This window comes from Alligator sinensis, unplaced genomic scaffold, assembly GCF_000455745.1.
Source record: "Alligator sinensis unplaced genomic scaffold, ASM45574v1 scaffold1241_1, whole genome shotgun sequence".
Lineage (NCBI taxonomy): Eukaryota > Metazoa > Chordata > Crocodylia > Alligatoridae > Alligator > Alligator sinensis.
Window position 1 is genome coordinate 1,202,900 of NW_005842202.1, and position 8,145 is coordinate 1,211,044.

Here is an 8,145-nt window from a genome sequence, read left to right on the forward strand (position 1 = left end):
TTAGCAGAAAGGATGGTAGTACTGAATATACTGAACTCTTCTTTTTTGACCACCTCTGCACAGGCGCTTGGCGCTGTGCCAAATGCAATATTTCTTCTGAGTTGTTCTACCTGACCAGAATCCCAAACTCCTTTAAGAGAACACTGAGCACTATCAACTCTTCCATCTGTTCCTTTCCACAATGGACACCACTCCTCTTCAGAAAGAGCTGCTGCCGCTGTGCAGATGGTAGACATCTGCAAAAGAATTACATCATGTGACATCATCTGGTATTGCACATGTTATTACTACAGGCACTGAGCCATCTATATGTTACCTAACAACAACCTCATTAGAGGGAAATTCATCTCTGTTCAGAGAGCCAGGCTGATGCCCTGTTTTGCAAGTTGATGTGGAATTTCTGGGATTCTTAAGACCTATCTTTGGAAGACAAGCAGCAGCAATAGTTGCCCATTAAACAATCCAGTAAATTCAATAATGCACTGTAATTTGCATGGTATGGTTCCTTCATCTTTATATAACAGTGATAAGGGAAAAAATATGCAAGGGGAAGAAGCCTGTCAAGATAGCTTTCTGGGCTACCCATGACCTTCCTTTGTGGGTCACATCTTCAGCGAGTGTAAAAAACCCCTTTGCTCACTTCATCTGAGCTATGACAGGATACAGGAGTTGCAGATTTGTCCCAGGCACGTGTCTAGGTGGTTCTACCAGGCTGGCTGACAGCAGAAATGAGCGGAGTGAGCTGATTGCTTCCATTGCAACTTTAACTTCCTAAAATAGGCTGCTCTCCAGATGTGCCTGTCAAAGCGACCAGATCTGGTTCCAGGAGACTGCAAACCCCCCAGCTTAGACCTGTTCCTCTGTATTCAAAACAGGGAAGAAATCTGTACAAGAACAAGGATTCTGCTCCACCAGCAAAAAATCCCCAGCCTCCTTTTTTTTTTATTAACTGCCTTCAGCAGAATCCTAAGTCTGGAGTGTGACAAACAGAAGCACTTCCCTTGCCTTATGTCGGCCCCCACCCTGACCACGGCACATTGCACTGCCCACACGATGCAGCACGCCATATCCCAGCTCTAGTCTCTCGTGCCTGGGATCCAGCTGGAATTAGCAGTGCTGCTGAGACAGACACTTAGCCACAGGAGACAAGAAAAGAAAAGAAAAAAGACTCTGCCCTCCACCTTGCCATGATTATTAAAGGGGAATCTGCCATTGCTAGATAGGTATTGGCTGCTTGCCAGCCTTGTAGTTTTTGGTTGGCATTAGGCCAGAAGAGGTTTGAAGCATGTTAAAACTTGGGTTGTTTTAAACAGCTGTTGTGTTTCACCCTAGAGGAGGCTGTGTTTCTTAGTAATATGGTTCTGGTATACAGGTTCTCTAGTACCAAAAGGTTCAGACGTCCAAAATGCCGTGTGAGCGTGGTTATTAAATACATAAAGGGGAAGAATGAAGGCTCCCCTAGGGAAGTAGGAGACAGTCTTGGAAAGACAGAGGGGCTTTGGAGAACAGAGCTTCTTAATGCTAAGTCCTCAAAGGGAAAATCTCCAGTAATCAGGGGTCCTTTCAGGTTACAACATGGCCAGAAAGCTTGTTGGGAGGGACTCCTCCAAAAGATGGAAACACTCTTTATGTGACACAGTCCTGCCGCAGCCGGCAAACTCTCTGCAAGGCTAATGCTGTCTTTTTAATGTGATGTTCCAAATTCCCTTCCCACCCTCATATTTCCATATTTCTTATTATTCGCTTGCGCTCACATTTTCCCCATATAATGAATGCAGAGCTCCTTGTCTTTTATTTATTAGCCTGCCTCCGCCTCCATGCTCTGCATTGTTCTCTCTCCTGCGTTGGATCTGTATGCCTACCTGCTTGTGTGCACATTTTTTCCCCACACAAATGTGCAGGCTGACCTTTGCTACACTGGATGGGAGGGTGCAGGGAAGTCTTATCTCCTATGGGTTTAGCAGTAATTGTGTGGGAGTGGGAGACCTAATTGGGAAACTCATGAAATTGGTTTGAAAGGTCACCTGCCTTCTCCAAATCATCGTAAACTCCTGGGCTGCCTTCGAAGTCTTATTTAGCAACAGAGCACTACACAGTCTCTGGCCTTCATTTTGAACAGTAAATCAGCAAGCCTAATTTCTTCACCTTGTTTCAGCTCATAACTTTATTTGCTCTCATAAAATCTTTGATCCTTACTTTTAAGTAACATGCGTAACCATTAAGCACTTCCCAAACCCAAGGTTTCCAGACGTGTCAAGGAAAAATACTGCCCTTCCTAATGTTGAAACTTGTAATCTCTGACAGATTTGCTGTTGCAAGTGAGCTTTCCCCAGCACAGGGCTAGTTTTCTTCCTTTAGCACCGTTTTCTCTTAATAATTCTCTATTAGAGGATTATTTATATATATATATTTCTATATAATCATAGCAATAGGTTTCCTTACATTTCGACACTCAAAGATCCCATTTGCACTAACATTGCTATTGCATCTGGCGCTGCCTCCTTCAGTCAAGGGATAAAATTTGACCTTCCTTCAGATTTGTTGCAAATGCAAAGAAAAAGCCCTCTAGATTCTAAATATTTGGTGGGGGCGGAAGGATGCGGTTACATCTACAGGCAGGATATTTTTTTTGTTTTAAGTAGAAGTTGTATAAGGCTGAGCTGTGCTTCAGTTACTGCTATGGACAGCAAGTAAAAAATGTTCTGGGATAAATTGATAGATTTCCTTTATATTGGGGAAATGTGACTCCCAGTGCAAGAGGATGGAGTTTAATAATGTCAGTAAGGGTGGCATCTTCAGAAGCACACAGAAGAGTCCACCTTGGTATTGTGTGAACTCAGGTAAATAGACTAACATTGCAAAGGGTCAAAAAATCCTAGTGCATTGTGTTGGGTGTTTCCATGGCTTATCCAAAAAAAGATGTTGCGTTGTGCAGTTCAGATACCTTTCACAAAGGGCTTGTGTGATCCAGTGAAAGTCTAACAATTTTTCCTGGAAAATAAAAGGCAGTGGCCTGGGATCCTAGCGCAGATAGAAAGCTGAGAGCTGGGATGTACGTTGAATTCTACCCATCTCTGGGGTTCAGGCATTTTCCTCGGCACTACCAAGAAGCAAAGGAGGAAAGTGCTTTTAAAACAGGGTCGAGATGGAAGTAGAGGAAGAGGAGGTGGCTGTCCTGTCCCTCTCATACCCTAGCTCTTGGGGGAGAACATTCACCCAACCTCATTTCAAGACTGAGATGACACCAAGCGTGCCAAGAAGCAGATCTGGGGACGTTTCGTGTTGGAAACATGGGGCTCCCTTGGAGTATGGACATGTCCAAGGTTGGCCAGTGGCTGGGCAGTTTTGCGGAACGCAGATTTGGACTTGGGCACCTAAATCTTGCAGCTTGGGTGCCTGCAGTCCCACTTGAGGCACAAAGGTCCCTTTTCGGGCCTGAGCCTTGACCTCCCTGTCTTTCTCCTCCCCTATGTCAATCAGTGCTTGCAAGTCCTTTGCTCTTATATACCACCTTCTTCCAGAGACCCAGGTGGCAAAATATTATTCTCTTGAGGAAAACAGAGCGCTTCACTGTTTTGTGGCAAACCCTTCTGATAAGAAGTCACCACAAACGTCAGGAAAGGTTATATTGTGGTAGCTGTAGCTGGCAGTTATAGGAAGCGCTGATGTTTCTTTTCATAACGCCAATGGGGCAGCAAGGACCATCTTAAAAAATCTCTTTTTGTGAAGAACCAGCCATGGGTTGGCTGTTCGCAGCCTTCCACGTGCGTTAGCAGATGTTCTGAATTTGGGGGGAAATAATAATAAGTTCTTGCTTTGGTAAGCAGCTGAAAATTAGTTCGCTTTCAATAAAACATTCCTTTATCTAACTGACAAAGCGAATGTCTTGCTATTTGTCTCATCATTAAGAAAAGGAACTTCTATATCAAATCTGAGTGATTCAATGGAAAGTCCTGCTGGGTTCTCAGGTTCTCATCTCTCAAGCATTTGGGGTTTTATGTTGCCCCTCTAATATTTTTTATTACTTTTTTTCAAATTGTTCATTAAGAATTCCTCACACAGAACCCACTGGTCTTTTATGTGTAAGATCTCCTTCTATGCAAGGCTCTGTTTACCCAAAGCATAAGTGCAGAGTAGAATTCCAGGCCGCTCGAATGTGGTTTCTCATAACTTTCATATGTGCTTGAGCATTCAAGTGGGGCATATTTATATATTTTAACTCAAACCAGGCTGGGGGATAGTTTTTCCAATTCAGATAACTATTTCATACTTAATTCCAAATGTTTAGCAGTAGAGAGCCTAATCTCACATAATAGTCATTCTAATCTCACACACATACTGGTTTTATTTCTGGGTAACTCCATTCAGGAGGATGGGATTTCTTTTAATTGACATCAGTATAAGTAACTGAAGAGTTAAGACCAATGCCCTCCTAAACATCCAGACACTACAGTGACTGTCACACCATCATGAACACAGAGATACTTTGGTGATGGACACACTGTTAATACGTTGTTTGATTAGAGAAAACACAACAAATTATAGTCAGATGGCAATGTAATACCTATACTATAAACCCGAGAGTAAAGCAGAATGGAATAAAAAAAAGCGGCATGGCTTTTTTTTTTTTAGATCTTCCTCATTTTTTTTGATTTTGATAAACTCAGAGTCCAGTTCTCTGCTTCTTGAATCTAGATTTTGATCAGCTCAGAGTCCAGTTCTCTGCTTCTTGAATCTAACCATTAGAACTGATTGGACAAAATGAAAAAAACCTTGTAAACCATTTCGAGAGAGTTTTAAAGAATATGGGATTTATCTTAGCACTGACTTTTTGCATGAAGGCTGTGTGTACCATAGCATAAGACCTGCATTTCAACCATTTCAGGGCTAGATTTTGCTTTATTGTTCCAAGCCACCAAGCCAAATCAAAACTACAAGTTAAAAGTTTCTAATAATGCCATTACATTGGTGATATCTTCACTGTGCTTCACCCTGCCATACATGTCTTAAGAAGTCTGCTTTCTCCCAGATTCTTTCTGTATTTGGTCTATTGAATCCTTGTGTGGGGTTGATGGCTATACTCACAAAATGATACATCATTTCCTCAATACCCACTTGTATGAATGTGCCAGGCTGTACCCCAGAGCAGAAAACAGAAATCAGTTGGAGTCTGTCCCAAGTGTATCTGTAATATTAAAACCAGCAAGATTTTAAATTTATGGATGGAAATTTTATCTGTAAGGGTCTGCTGACCTCATCTTCATTCTTGTGGTTTATGACATCACCAGACTGCCTTGCCAGAATTACTGCTCTGTAAATCGCAATCGATGGGGCTTGGGGGAAGGGGGCATTGCATCTCATTTTCTTTCAGTAAAATGACATTAACTGTGGGCAGCTTTCATACAGAGTATTCTCAAATTGTCTCTCCACTAGGAGGAACATTGTTCTGAGGTGCACTTTACATGGTATGATGATATAATGCATAATAAATGCATAAATGGAATGGTCTACACTTCGACCAGAGATCAGATAGGGCTTTGTAAAACACCAACCTTTCTATCTCCCCTCTGAATACAGGTAATGTATACTTATGGTGTATACCTCCTGCATTTAACTGTTCTCATGGAAAAAAAATCCGCAAGTAAATTTATGTAACTTGTCTTTTTCATTCGGTTCCAATGTGAGGAATATCTGGATAAATGGAGTATGATATCCACTACTTTGCAGTGATCATCTGCACACGTGTGTCAAGATAGCAACTCTTATTACTGTCCTGTTGCATCAGGTTTGGAGTCTTGGGATTTGACCTCTGTAGCAGTTTTAGAAAGCGAAGTTTTGTTCACAACATGGAGAAAAACATGAAGCACAACTGTCTACCCTCATTTTTTTGTGATGTTTGACAGCTGACCTCAACCTGGTGCTCTAAGGCCATTGTTAGAAGGGCAGAATTTCCAGTGTATCCCATAATGATCTCATTTTGAACACCCATCGGTAAACAGTTGTTTAAAAAAAGGATCATGCTAGAGATGGGTATGGGCCATTTTGCAGTTGTTTCTGTAATGATGTAGGTTCATCCATCCTGTAAAATGTCAGTCTTTGTCCAGACAGCCCAGCAGACATTTTATTGTGCTGAATCTCCAGTTCTTAGGTTTGTCTGCTACAAGCAGTACCTCTTGGATGTACACTATTGCCAGTATTTTTTAAACTTTAAGACACACTAAGTTTGCCCAAATCATACATTTGTCTCCTTATTTCAGCAAGTCAATGGCTGAAGCTTGCCTGTGTGGTTACCCTTTAATTTTATTTTAGAAAGCAGTAAAAGAACCACACACAGGCACTGTTCAGAGACTCTGGGCTGCAGCAGCAAGAGAGTCTGCAAAGTGGGTCAGGTGTTTTGGTTTCTCAGACAGTACAAGCATCTCTACCTGTCACTCATGACGCTTTCACTACAACAGCGATCATACATATTTCTCAGCAACTTCAAACTGCCCATGTAGCTGAGCACATTGGGGTTTTTTGCTCTGGGAGTTCATTACAAGTGTGAAAGTGTGCCCCTTGCATATATCCTTTCTTCTACTCCTGTGGCTTTTGCTTCTTTCCACTTGTCCTGCCTTAGGACTGAACAGCACCTTCTATCATCATCTATCCCCCTGAAGTCAGCAGAGCCACTTGGGGAGTAACTTACTGCTCTATGGGAATGAATGCATTATGATTTAGATCTCTAATATAGATTGTTGGCCACCTACTATGTAAAAGATCCAGAGGATCTGTGTTATACATAACTGTTGCCTCTCTCTTTTCTGCTTTTTCTCTGTGTGTGTCTTTATATTCCACTTTTAATTTAAGCTCTTTGAAGAGTGGGCCTTTTTAACCTCTTCCAAGTTCTGTGCAAAGTGATGGCACAGTATAATGGCATAACTATAATAACAGTAATAATTGCAGCTATCCTGGTTTCACAAAAGAAAAGCACTTTGGTATTACCTGGAAAGGATTGATCTTTGTTCTCACAGTTTTCAAAATATTATCATTTTCCTCTAGGCCTATTGGCATGTGCCGATGCAGGCGTAGAACATGGAGGGCTCTGGAGGTCCAAGGCACGGCTGCTTGTTTACAGAGGGTGCATCTACACATTCATTTACTGAGCAGTAAGCAGTTTTTAGGCTGGCGTCTACATGTGCAGCTGTTAAGTGGAGTGACTGGGGACTAAAGTTAAAGTTCATGCATGCAGTGTTAATGTTCAGTAAGGCGTCTACATGTGTGTTACTGTGCTGTAATTAATTGGGCATAAATTTAATACCTGTACCATGCAGTTATTGAATTTACGCCCAAGTCAGTGTAAGTCACCATAGTTACTGCACAGTACAGGTATGCACATGTAGACATGCGCCCATACTGCACAGTAATTTTTGGTTGCTGCACAGTAACCTAAATTACCGCACAGTAAATATGCACGCGTAGATGTGCCCAGAGAGAACAAACTGCTCTTTCTCTTTGTATTGTGCAATGGACTGAGCTCTTTGAGAACTATCCATCATTATGTGCATGGACAGCATGTAACATAATGGGGTACCAATCTTGTGTAAAACTTCTAGGCATTCATGTAATGATTCATAGATTGTAAAGTCAGAAGGGACCACAATGGATCATTATGTCCAACCCCCTGCTCCTGGCAGGAAAGAGGACCGAGGTCAGATGACCCCAGCCAGGTGCCTGTCTAGCCTCCTCTTGAAGACCTCCAAGCTAGGTGATAGCACCACCTCTCTTGGAAGCCCATTCCAGATCCTGGCCACCCTTACTGTGAAAAATTTCTTCCTAATATCTAACCTAAATCCACTCCCAACTAGTTTATACCCATTATTCCTAATCACTCCCTGGGGCCCCTTAGTAAACAGTGCTTCCCCTATTCCCCATTGACCTCCCCTAATGAATTTATAGGCGGCCACAAGGTCTCCCCTCAGCCGTCTCTTGTGAAGGCTGAAGAGATTCAACTCTCTCAACCTCCCCCCTAGGGTCTATCACGAAGGCCACTAATCATGCAAGTGGCCCTCCTCGGGACCCTCTCCAGATTCCCCGCGTCCCTCTTGAAGTGCGGCGCCCAAAACTGGACACAGTACTCCAACTGCGGCCTGACCAGTGCCACATAGA